General features: G+C 27.1%; 1 protein-coding gene across 1 annotated transcript in view; it reads right to left on the bottom strand.

Annotated features, from left to right (window-relative positions):
- The window catches only part of AkhR (Adipokinetic hormone receptor), a 172,374-nt gene extending 158,602 nt beyond the window's left edge, over window positions 1-13,772 (bottom strand). Inside the window, exon 1 of the mRNA XM_040725348.2 lies at window positions 13,544-13,772. The gene's annotated coding sequence lies outside the window, so the exon portion shown is untranslated. The remainder of the gene's footprint in view (window positions 1-13,543) is intronic.
- Window positions 13,773-14,166: the final 394 nt, after the last annotated feature.

Below are 14,166 nucleotides of genomic sequence, written 5' to 3'. Positions count from 1 at the left end.
CGTTTCAAATATATATTTTGCTATAAATTTACTGTTAAGTACTCTTATTTTCTCTCGAAAATTATAATATTAGGTCTCTACAAGAATATCAATCAATATTCTTTTGGTGTTTTCTACATTGTATATGATTTTTTTATGTTTTTTAACCTATAAATTTTTTTTTATAATAACAGGATCAAAATAGCCCCTAAGACAATCTTTGCACAGGAGTCATTTTCAGCAAAAATGAGATAATGGAAATGAATTTATTTACTTTTTTTTCAAATGTTGATGACGTATATTTAAGTAAAGTCAATAAATTTCAAGTCCGAATAATGTCAGTACAAGGTATTTTTCGTAGCTTCAAATTGAAAATAGGTCATTTTGATAACTAAGACGAAACAAAAGTTTAAAGATACAAAACGTGTTATTTTAATTTGTATAATAGCAATAGTTATGTAGAAAAGAATTCAATATAATTAAATCATAACTGTTAATGATCTTTTTACTACCAAAAGTGTGTTATTTGTGGTAATGACTATAATTAATTTGTCACAGCAATAAAATCTCAATAATTATTTTACAATACATTAAATTATTTTTATAGCCTCTTGTGGTTTTTCTACCAAATTATTTGAAATCTCAAGGGATTTCGATAAAATACCTTTGGCAATAAAGTAAGTACTTCACACTTTTTAACTCAAATATATATTTTTCAATATAATCGAAAACACATTTTATTATAAGACTTTTCAATTGCCATCAATGTTTGGTCGAATAGGTCGCAGATAAGTAGTTTTGGTTGCTTTTGTTTTTTAGTGTTTTTTTTTTTTTTTTGCAAAACGGTGAAAAAACATTGTTTTTTAAAAGAGTTAGTAAAGTCATAAAAATAAGTCTATTTCCAGTGTATTTCATACAAAAATTTGGTTTCAAGACTAGAAGAGTACAAAATAAAACATATTTTTCGATCTGCATATCAAGTTTAGAAATAAATAGGGAGCTTAAAATTTTATATTTTTGTTTACCTTTGTTTTTGTCTTATAAAAGAATATAGGCTGTTTTTCTAAATAATTAATTATCACTAGCCAACATATTTTTATTTTTGTTTGCTCTTTAATTGATATGATGCCATTTTTATTGCTTTTACTCCGATAAAATAAATTTAACCTATATGTCCCAAAATATATAGTTTTTGGGTTTGCACAGTGTTTTTTTTTTAAAAAAAAGGATTTTTTTTAACATCTCCTTGATTTTTGGTTTAGAAATATTTAATTAAAAAGAAAAGAAAGATTCAAAAACTCTTCAAAATTGAAAAACACACATAATTTTACGGCAAAATAAGTACAAATATAAGTGAAACACTGTGTTGCATAATATCCTGGTCACGTAACGTAGGGACAAAGATATATTTAATTTACGTTCCTTGCGTCAAGTTTGAAATGCGCTTTCATAAACATGATGACTGATATTCCTAGGGTTATAAATCCCGTGTGTTTATTAGTCTACTTATTTTTTGTTGTTGTTAGTAACTTGATTAGTGATTTCATGTTTTCAAACTATTATCATTATTATTTAATTCTTTAGAAGTGAGCTTCCAAGTATAAATTATATTTTAGAGAGTTTGTGATTGATAATGATAGAGAAAAAATGCTGTGGATTTTTTGTGTTGTTACATATAATTCCCTGTTTGACATAGAGTGGAATTGAGGATCGAAAACAGAGCTTTATACGTAGTGGTATTGTTTAATTTTCCCCTTATTTAAAAGGTGACTCAGTTTATTCAATAAAACGCCATGAAAGTGAAGATACACTACTTTTAAATATTTTTCAAATCGTAAGGTATTATTTTAGTTTTCCTTCTTCATTTTTTTTACATATCAAAATAATTTCCAGTTACACCTAAAACATATTTACTCTGTGAGTATCTTGCCTTAGTCATGATTAATTTCAATATATTCTGTTTAAAGTTGAAAAAAAAATTTTGAATTAGAATATTTAATTTATATAATCATTTTTTATTTCCTTGGGTTGTTTAAAAAAGAGTAAAGCAACTGGAGTTCTAATTAATTTTTCATTTCTTGGATCGATCTTTATCTCTTATTTATGATAACTTCAGTAAATTAAATGAGTTAGTTACTATCTACCAATTTTATTATTGCTAACTACGTCATTTCAGATTTTCAGCATAACCATTGTCAAAGAGGCAATATCCTGCGTTCAAAAGGAGTAAATCTGTGGCTAAAACGTATAATACTAAAAATATTACAGGATTTAGTTATAATGAATTATTTTAATGAGTTTTAAATTCTTCAATCCTAGCTATAAATGAAGAAAATAAAAAGATAACTAAGACCGTTGGACCAACTAATCGGTTTTATAGGACTGATGAATGGTAAACACAATCAGGCATATAAAGAAAAAACTGAAATGGGGCTGTTTGATAAGGAAATCAATCCATTGACCGAGGCAACACTAGATAGGTGATTATATACGTAAACTATGTTTGAATTATTGGTAAGCAAAGCATTAGTGAGAGCTGCTCAAAATTATTAAGTAAGAGTGAAAAAGCGAGAGTACAAGTACACTCGCCATTTTAGAAGAGCTATTATCTCACAAATTTTTGCTCATTTTTATAAATTTGTATTACTTTTCTCGTTTCTACCTCTAATGAGATTTCATCAAAAAAATTGAGAAATAATGAATAATTTTAAAGATTGTAAGAAAAGACAATAAAAGTTATGTCTCAAGATTAGGTAAAATATTTTTCCCATGCTGTATCTGTGGCTCTCTACTGTTTTTAGTTGGCGAGTTTGCCTCTCATGTAGCTGGCAGGCCTTTCTTAGAAGACTCAAAATCAGTTTCCTCAGAGACAGCGTCAGCTTCTTGGTACGTGGAGATTACATTGGAAGATATATCTTTTTATTTTGTAAATTAGTTATCCCAACTGAAATACAATTTTCGTATATTTTTAAGTTGTAAATCTCACACAAACATCAGTTCAAATACTTGAATACCCCGTGTTCAAGTTAAAATTAATTATCATACTGAACTGGATGATGGTGCACGAAATCTCGTTATTACAAATCCCTTAGACAGTGGTTCCTAAACCTATTTTAATTAAATCACTTATGTGTATTATTATAAGGTATTGCTAATAATTTAAGGTTATCATAATTCGTACGGCACACTTGAACATCCCTAAAGTTAAACTGGTTGGGAACCACTACCCATTATCACTAAATATTATCTGATTTTCATGTTGTAATACGAATTATTTCAATTTAATAACTATTATTAAATGTAATTTGAATATTTTGTAATACTGTTGTTATATCTTACTCAGCACAAATGTTACCTTTTCATTTATATACTGAGAAAATATTATCTAAAGATGGTCAATTATTTAAGAATAGATGCCAGAGTAAAAAAGATGAAAAATTTGCAACAAATTTATTTTTGTCAATGGATCAAAAATTTAATAGTTAAAAAATTAGATTAATCATTTTATGGATTTTTTTTTTTTAATTATAATTTTAGATCTTTAAGTTTTATGTATTCTTATAAAATATTTTTCTTCATTTTTTGGACCAAATATTATTTATAAATTTTAGGTATGTCATTGCAATCATGAAGAGTTGTCAAATTCAAAAAATATCTTGTTATAGTGAAAAAATGAGCACCGCTCATTTTTAATTGAGAATGAGCGAGCTTATTGCTTATAAAAAACGAGTGTGAGCGAGATAGTGCTCACAAAATTAGCAACTGCACAAAAGTGGGAGCGCACTCAGGTTTTCTTGAGTGGACGAATGTTCCTGTGGATAAGTAACATAGATTTCCATTTAACAACTTTCTTCATCTTAATTTATGTAAATACAAAATATGTATACTGATAAAAAAATGTTTATTACTTTATTCTGCGTTAGTAATGGTTAACCTACATAAAAAATAGCTTTCATGAAAAATCGACATTATATTTTTATAGAAAGCTGTATTCTTGTTAACACATGATTAAGCTTATTAATGATCCCCTATTATCAACAAGTCAAAAAATGTTAAAGTGGGGAAAAAATATAGTTATTTTTAATTAACAAGCTTCTTGAATAATCGTGTATCCTTTAACTTTTTTCGTATCTCGACAATGAATAAAGGTAAAAACTTTTCATCTGGTAAAATAACAAACTTACATACTGTATTTAACAATACAGTGATATTGATGTATTTTAATTTTCTGTTATAGAATTGGGATATTATAAAACTAAAGATTAGTCATTTATATAATACACACAACCACATCAAAATTGATAAGTAGTAATATGATTCACATAAACTAGCTAATATGATAAAATTATCATACAAAAACAAAAACTCAATGTTTTACTATAGGAATAAAAAGTTAAATTTTCTTGGAACCTCAAACTCACGTTCTTAGAAATACTTGTTTAGATATAAGCCATTGAGATAAAATAATCACTTATTTAAAAAAAAATATTAACATTTGTTTTCATATTTATGAGTGTAAAATGGATGAAATAGTTAAAAACACAAAACAAAATTTAAATGACGTAATAATGACTACAGTTTATATTGTTTCTCGGATTCTAAAGATAGACAGCGTTCCTTCTGTCGAATACAAGTTGAGACATCTTCACTTCTATTTCATGATTGTAGCAAAGTTACTCTGCTATTAAAATGGCAAAGAATTTAATATGAAATGAAACCTTATTTGTACCGATTAGCTCATCGCTACATCATCCCCAATATTTATAGAGTCAGACAAAATTGAGGCCCTCTTATCCTATGTGCAAGATATCCTGTATGTCACAAGGGTTAAACTTAGTTTCGTTCCTTGTGGTCTACCAAAGTATGTTTCAATGTCTATCAAAACAAATAATGTTATTATTTACTTACTTTAAGTACATGTTTTAAAACAAAATTTATTCTGGACTGGTTAATAATTTGATGAGCATAGTGATAATGTGTGTTTTTAAAAGAAAAGAGATGTTGTCCCCGTGCTTAATTATTATTTGTTTGGATTAAATAATAACAATAAACAATTGTTTATTTTATCTATCAATTTTAATGTACTTTTCTCAAAACATAATTTGTTATAACATGTTGAGGGTAACTTACACACCATTGACAGAATGAACAGTGAATGTATCTACGGCTAAGTGTTTGTTTTTTGAATAAATTGAAAAAAATGACCATTTCACATTAACTTAAAGTAGATAGATAAAAAGTGACAGGCTTCGTTTTTATTCCCGTATATATATAGTTCAGCTTGACCATATTTTTTAACATATCAAACATCATATCCTATGATTTTATTGGAAATGTAATGCTTATCTACCTATTACTAATACTGTGTAGTTTTTTCCTAGATTAATAATTTTAAAAAAATGATCATGTAATTTTATAAGTTTTTTTTACCCAGTTGAGTAACAAATGATTTTCAATAAGGAAGGGTAACGAGGAAATTTTAAGCTACTTTCAATTATCATTTCCTTCATTTAAAATTAAGTAAGTTACTCGTTGCAAATTAAAATCATTGTTTACCCCATATATTTTAATTGATTATTTAATTTAAGATTCAGCATTTTTTTATTTATTATCCTTCTAAAAATTAATTATACTGAGAGTTTTTTTATTGATTTTTTGAAAAAATAAACTTTTGATAATGCATTTACATTTGATTTATTTGGGAGGGAGGGCAGATCATTTTTATCATGATTCGGCTTTATTTTCCTTTTTTACAGTTGGTATGCAAATGATTTTTTTTCTGGGATTATGCAAACATTGTTTAACTGTTTGTGGCCTCAAGGTTGTATGTCCAAACGTCTATCTGTCCGGCTTGGGTCTACACCGAATCCACCTCTAGTTTTTATACAAGTCCTCAGTCTTTCCCGCCTTAAGGCAATCTCAAATTCCCTACGGGTTTATAAACACTGCTCTATTTGAATTTGTACCCCAAAAAGTGGAAGTGATATAAGTAAATATTTTGGAGCAATAAAGTGAAATCTAGAATAAGCTGTAATTTCCAAATAGGTTATCTTTTAGATAATATTAAAGAAATGTTTGTCTGTTTGTCGACCCCTAATAAGTTCCATGGACTTTTTCTTCATCGTCAAGGGTTATCAATCTATTAACCAGCGTGTTCAGACTGTTATAGCTAAATGTTGTATTTAAACATATCACCAATTGGTTTTTAGTTGTGTGTTCTGCATTTTATAACATAACATTTTTATAATTTATTCATGCTACTGCAAGTTTTGAGTTCGCACTCGGAGCAGCCTTCTAAAGAGCGGCGCTTACTAATGTTTTTGTTGTATTAAGGATCCCATGTTTGGAAATTGTAATCTCTACCACATCGTGGCCTGATAATTCCTAACCTTTTGGAGAGGAGTCGCCATCTCTTTTTTATTTTTTATTTTGACGGCCAATTTTAAAAAGGAATATAAGGCCTCATCTTCAGAGGGGTTAGAGGACGTTTCCTCGTTATTCTCATCGTTTTTTTCATCACATAACCCCTGAGCTTCACTGTTACCAATAAGTAGGTGTCAAGTTATAGGTTACGAGTGAGAGACATTAGGATTAGGATCACTTATGGTGATTGGTCGGTAATTTATTTACATCTTCTGCCATGGTACATCAGTTAAGGATGGTTAAACATGTTATTAATAAGATAATTAACTATTTGCTTATGGAGCACTTCTAATCTTCTCGAGATTTTGTTAAATTTTTATATCCGCTAAGTTATTTAACAAAAAAAAAATTATAGAGTTATTTTTCTACAGCTTTGATATGCTAGAAACTTTTTAACTTAATCACAAAATATATCATAATTAAACAAATATACCCATAAAAAAAAACAATAAACGAATTAATATTTTGTGAACATTTTTTTGGTTATGTTATAATGGATATTATTTAACTATAGGAAATGTTTTTATAATATGTTGAAATATCTTTAAAGTGTAACACTTTTATGTTATTGCTTTCTAATTTTCAAGTTTCCTGGCATAAATTTAAGTTGGGGTATTATAAAAAAAATATTTAATATGTTTATAAATTGATCAAAAAAAAGTTTTGTAAAATCGGTAAACAATATTAATTAAAGCTAATGCCTTTCCAATAACTTTTTTATGGGTATGGAAAAACAACAAATAATCTTTTAAGTATTTTTCAATGACCCATGCTACTATAAAAAATAAATTTGTATTAAAAATAAAATAACATTAAAGTATCAATAGTTTGGGGTAAATAGATAAATTCTGGTGTTTTATGATGCCATCAATCCTTCCACTTCTTGTTCCAAACAAATCCACGGACAACAAAGTTAGTTTTCTCACTACTGAAACGGTCTATTAATCAACAGGATTGATTTCAGCAGGACATCTAAAGTATGATTTTTCCGTGCAGGTGTTTTCGAGCCATGGGGATCCTTGAAAGCCTTGCCAAAATCTTAAACAATGTATTTGAGCAGCTTCATACTCTCAATAGTCTTCTTGGGCTAGTCTCAATACGGAAGTAAACAATATTGGCCCATGGCACTCCTTTCTGAGGATATCTCTAGGATTTTTTAATTTTTTATATTCAGTTTTGTTAGATGAATTATATGAGCTCACTATCATAATTATATAATTAATGATTGCCAAGATATAAAGCTCTTAACTATTCTGGTTTTAAAATGCCAACCCTCTGTATATTATGAAACGTACTAGGGATGTACTAATTAATCCGTAATTAGGAACTGCAACTAATTACGGTTTTTTTTGGGATGTAACTATTGTAATATCAATGATTGTCTTAGCTCTTAATTAAAATAAGTTCATTGTCATCATAACTACCTAAAGTAGTTTCTATTTTGTTTGCTTCAATAGTGATTCTTTAAAAGGTGAACAATATTTCCTCTGTAATACTCAATTAGTGAGCACACATCGTAGCAATATTTGTAAATATGGCATATCTAAGAAGTGCGTTCCATTGGTACAATAATTTGTATATTTACAACTTTTAACATTTTGTGCGATAACTTTTATATAATTATAGTTCAAATAAGGAATGATCCTTTGAGTCTACAGTTTATTCTGTATACTTTTGAGTATGTAAAGAATTATAAATGCAATTCTTAGTTTATTTTTTTTTACCCTTTTAATTTTTTTAACTCATAAAAATGCACAAGATCTTTCTTTGGTTCAAAAACCTAGGGTTAGTCGACAGTTATTCTCAAATAAGAAATATAATTAAATAATAATTCAAAATAGTTTACAAAATAATATTCAACCCATTTAATTTCAGAACACTGATAAGGGGGAAAAAGAACACAAAAGTGTACAGCTGACAAAAAGATTTTGCAGGGTTTGTTGAAATTAAAAGCTAATTTGATTTTTTTAGATAATTTTTTTTATTTTCCTGTTCACATTTTTCAATTTAAGGTAAAAAAGTTCTTACTAATGTAATATCAGTTGTTATTTTATGTATCACACTCAACCTCATCAAAATGAAAAGAAATATTTATTACTTGTTGCTCAAAATTCGTTAAAACGTAATTAAAAAAACAAAAAAGACATTTTGATCAAATTAAAATTATATTATTTCTACTACCATAATTTCAGAGTATATTGAGTAGAAAGTAGATACACAAAACTAATGATAATATTATAATTTTTGTATTAAAGAAGGATATATTTTTATCCTTTTCGTGTTCTTTTTAAGTACTTTTAGACCTTTTATTGATATTGACGAGTGAGAAATTAAGTAAATATTATTATTTTTATGTGTTATTTTAAGTGTATGTCGACATGTAATAAAATTCCTTTCATTTATGGCAAGGCTTTAACCAACTTTCTAAACTACGTTTTAAAAATAGGCATTATATTATTAGATTCAAACTAGTATTGTATCGGGCCTTATGTATTCAGTCCAGTCTATTCCAATCTAAGGACCGGCAATATGGTTCATTAAGCCAAATATGATATATGAATTAAAATTATCGCACATATCCTGCAAAATGTATTAGTTTTTTCATTTTAATATGTATGCACATATATAATAAAGCCTGTGCGCGGGTGTATATCTTTATGGGTTCGCACAACAATCGACCTATAATGTTGAAACTTTGAGTAGGCGCTTTCTTTTGAGCATAGTCAGGCTAAAATGGGGAACTCAATTTTCCTGGGAGTAATTCAAGGGGGGCTTATTTTCTAAAAAAAAACACATAACTTATTTTTTGAGCTCAAGGCACTTAATACAAGGGTTAGTTAATAATCAAAAAGTGTCTTGCGTCTTAAAAAAACAAGGAAAAATATATATTTTTTTAATTGAATTAAAATGAAAAAGTTATGGGCAATATAAAAGAATGGTAAAAATTGCTACTAATTTCTTTTTATGAGCAAAAATGGTCTTATAATAAAATATTGGATTTCTTGATAAATACAGTTTGTAAAAATTTGTCTGAAGATTTGTTTACATATAAATTTGACACATAAAAATACATGTTCTACTGAAATATTTGTCGTTTTCTATATAATTTTTCTATTTTATTCTTATTATTTCTTTTTTTCATTAACCGTCAATTTTTAAGAAGGAATGCCACAAAACTAGGCATTTTGGACTAAAAATTATAAACATTACATAATTTAGTATTTTCAATTTCTGGAAAATATATTACATAATTCTTTGCAATATTTGCAACAATGAACAACTTATCGAGGGTTATTTTTTCGGTGACATTATTTTCCATAAGTTTTGATTTTACATGTACAAAATTTTTGTCGTGGTTTTTGGAAACATATTAAAGAATGATACAATAGAATTAAAAAAAACATATTAAAATCTTCAAGACCTGGTGAACTTATCCCTTTTAATAAAGTAAGATTCCCTATCTTTGGTGTAAATTGTTTAAAAAGTGTATATTTACCCCGTCTTAGTGCTGTTTTAAATTTAATAGATTTTTCTCTTTATAGCATTAATTCATTTTCTTTCCCAAAATCACATAACTGTCAGCTGATTTTAGCAAGGGTATTAATTTAGTAGCGTTTTATATTCTTTATTCTTGCTTTCTCTTCGCACTTTTATCCAAAAATATCATTTTTAGATATAAATATCTCTGTTGAACTCCAAGTAACTGAATGATCGAAAACAGAACATTATGTTCCCCTTATGTCCTTGCTTAATACAGTGTATTAATATATGTGTTTATTTTTCTTTCTCTCATAGCTGTTGCGTGTAGCTAATTTAATGAAACGTCATGACAGCTAAGTTGCTTTCCTCCATAACTTATTTCGGGTCGATTTTTTTACATGCTCATAATTCTTACGCTTTACATCCTTATTCCCATATCTTATAATTCTACAAACATTAAAAAATAAAATGAATAAAGTTTTGCTATTTTTTTTTTTTTTTTTTTTTTTTTGAAATAATTTAAAATACTTATGGTTCAATTAATAAGGTTGTTAAGAAATAAAAAAAAGCAATTTACACTCAAAAAAGGCTTCTAAATTAAACAATATCGGATGATTGTAAAATAAATTAATATTATTTGTCAACGTTTGAGATATTGGATTTTAACTGTTTTTGAAATGGTAAAATTAACATTTTGTGAGGAACAATATTTTTGTAAAGATATAGTTATTCATTTTTTTCCCCTATCACTGGCAGAATTATAATTATCTTTTGTTGCTATCAATTGATACAATTTCATCAAAATTTACTTTGTAAGGAAATAAATTTGAGGAATTGTAAAATTCAGTACAAAGTGTAATATGGGTCGTGAAGGGCACTTAGTGATTACTTAAATAGTGGCGGTGGGGTTTATCTCATTTCTGGGACACGCCAGTGACTGAAAATAGCCCCAACATGTAAAGGGAGATTGGGTAGTTTTACTGGTAGTTTATATAGGAATGGTGCTGCTGGATTATGTTTTAGGCGGGAAATGTCTGAATAGGATATTTTACAACACACTTTGGAGTAACCCTTTATTTTATATTCTAAGGTCGACTTTCTGTCAGTCAACGTTTTGCCTGGTCGACGTTTTGTCTGTTAGACGTTTTGTCCATTTGACCTTTTGTCGTTGGACATTTTGACCATCGACATTTTGTCCACGCAGTACTATTTACATGATAAACAGTTGAGCAAATATAATAAAATAATTATTCAAATTTTTAAAACTATTTTAACTACTCATTCCTTTTTCCACTCGTAAATATCAATTAAGATGCTAAAAATACTTTTATAAATATAAAACATTAAGAAAAAACAAATCCATTTTATAAAATTACTTTTAACAATAGAGGTTTGAAGTTCCAAGAAGATATTAGTTGTTAAATTAAATTTACTTTTTTCATCAAATTAGTACATATCATTTTTTGATTAAGGTGAATGTATTTTTAAAATAATGGTTACAGTATTATCCCTTTTGTAGCCACCGGAGTACGTTTCAGTAGTCACATTTAAAAAAAATAATAAATAAATCAAACGGGAAAAACAAAACAACGTCTTTCAAGTAGAACAGTAATATTAAATTTTGTAAACCTTGATTAAAAAATTAATAAATCTTAAACACGGTATTACTTGGATAAATAATGAATTAAATATTTTAAAATTTAATGTTTTAGGAGCATATTAAAACGAATTGGCAATTAAATGTAGATTTGAAAGAATACAAAGCCTTCTAATACATGTATACGTGTATAATATCCCTCTTCACTAACCCAAGTTTTAGAAAAAGAGAAGAGAAAAAAAATATGTACTTACCAAAAATAAGAACTTCTTTAAAAGACCAATCTTAAAAACAGCCTGTAGCGAATTTCAATGTACTATTTTAAGACAATTTATTCATAGAAAATACATGTGATGGGAATACTGGATATATATTAGAGAAGGACAGTTTAGATCTTTCTTTCACTTACTAACAGCTCAGAAAAAAAAATCAGATCATAATTAATACGAAACTTTGAAAAAACAATCCAACCCTTCAAAGTATTTACATGATTTGTTTTATGAACATTATGTATATGCAATACAAAAAAGTGAAAAGACCTTTGAAAAGGCTAATATAAATATTCTGTTATATTTGTTTTGAAAAATTCACCACAACTTATTTTTCATCATATTTTAAATAAGCAATTCCGGGTCCACTACATGTGTGCATAATATTTAATTATTATAAAATGCTAACCTTCGCATAAATTAGTTTTTATATGTGAGATGTGTGTTTATTTATATTTATATATATCTATAAGAAGAGAAACTGATTTTTAAGCAATTTTTCGGCAAATTTTCAATGTTGATGTCTAACAACTTAAATATTCCATCAGAAAAATATAGTTCGTAACGTATTGGTACATGAAACAAACAAATTAGTTTGCAACATACAAAAAATGCAAAATAACATAGGAGAAAAATGTACCCGGTTGAAACAATTTTAAATACCTTAAGTCACCATTAAATCCACGTCATTATTCTTGCCTTTATATGTTAAAATTAATTTTATATTGAGTATCCAAAAAGTGGTTCTTTTTTCTTTTTGAAAATGTTATTGACTTGAAGGTTAGGATTTCAAAACGAACTTAGTTTCCCATTAATTGGGACAACCTGTCCTTTTGGATTTCATAAATACTATATTATCCTGTCCGACAGAACAATTTTCCTGTCCCAAAGGGTCGGGCTAGTGTTAATGTAAATGCCTGACCGAGTACAGGAAATTATCCCTTTTAATTTTTAGTTTAATTTAAATGCATTATTTTATAAAATTTAAAGCATAAAAAAAAATGGCAAATATCTTAATTTGATTGTAAGAATGAAAAAAAATGTATATTTGGTTGGAATAGAGTTAAATCAATTCAATGCAATTCAGAAAACTCTTGTTTTGTAGTTTCTTATATTTCTGTAGAATGTGCATCTTTTTCCAATCAGCAATACCAATTCGTATTATATTCGTATATTGAAGGATATTTTTTTAATAACTTATCTTAATTTATTCGCTCTTGGAAATTTTTATTAAAAATATTTGAATGACACTTTGTCGTTTAGCTAATATTATTTTAATAAATAATAGAGGAAATAGTTAAGTTTGAATACATTTTCAACATATTTTAAATTACGAGTATCTTTTTTTTTTTAACAAAATTTTCCATTTATAAAATACATTAATAAAAGAGTATTTCAAATTCGTTTTAGTTTCTTGTATCAAAATTTGGAACATTCACTATATAGTATAAAATATAGTATCAACTTTATTTTGAAGACAGATTGAGTAGGAAAAAGCGACATTTACTACTGTTAATTGTATTATAAACTTTTCAAATTTATCGCAGATACTCTTATAAGAATATAAAATTTATTAAGATTTTTTAATCTGGCATTTTTTAAAGCGTTTAGAGAACTGTTAATGATTTAATTTAGGCTATTTCTACCGAAGGTGAAAATAATTACTTTTTTAATATAAATTTTATAGTAATAACTAAAGTTTTGTAAGCTTAAGTTATCTTAATTTCAAGAAAAAAAATAGTTATTCAATATTTTCACCTCACACACGTTGATTTATGGATAGATAAAATTTTACCTGAAGTTAGAGGAGCAGAAGATTTAATTTGAAGGCTATATTTGTCGTACGTATGTGTATATATGAATCAAAACACAATTATTTAATCGAACAAATTATTCTTTATAGATTAGTTGAGAAAAATGAATCCGATTATCACCACATTAAAAAAAACTCTTCTCGAACTAGTATATGTTATTGTTAGTTCCTTTTTCTTAACTCTTTTGTCAAAAGAGAATTTCGAGGCATTAATGTAAATATGAGGGGAGAATTTCTTTAACATGAAGTTGAGAAACGTCGACGGTGCCCCATTTTCTTTTAAAGGAAAGAGTGCGCCTACAAATAGTTCTTTGGATATTTTTACAGAGATACATAAACATAACATTAAGAGCTAAGAAACACAATTCACGCTACTTTAAAATTATTTTCACTCACATGCATAAAATAATCTTTAGTTTGGCTGCAAAAAAGGAATGTCCTCCAATTTTCGAAATGTTTATATTTTAGTATAAAATTTTAAATCTGTTCATTCTAAAACTATATCCCTTGATCAAACTTCACTTCAGGTGTACATACAAACTTGTTTATATATGTACACCCATACAGTATTTTCAAAACAAGCAATAACTTTTTTCAAAGACATA

Source organism: Lepeophtheirus salmonis, chromosome 14 (genome assembly GCF_016086655.4).
Source record: "Lepeophtheirus salmonis chromosome 14, UVic_Lsal_1.4, whole genome shotgun sequence".
NCBI classification, from domain to species: Eukaryota; Metazoa; Arthropoda; class Copepoda; order Siphonostomatoida; family Caligidae; genus Lepeophtheirus; species Lepeophtheirus salmonis.
This window is presented reverse-complemented; position numbering and strand designations above follow the sequence as displayed.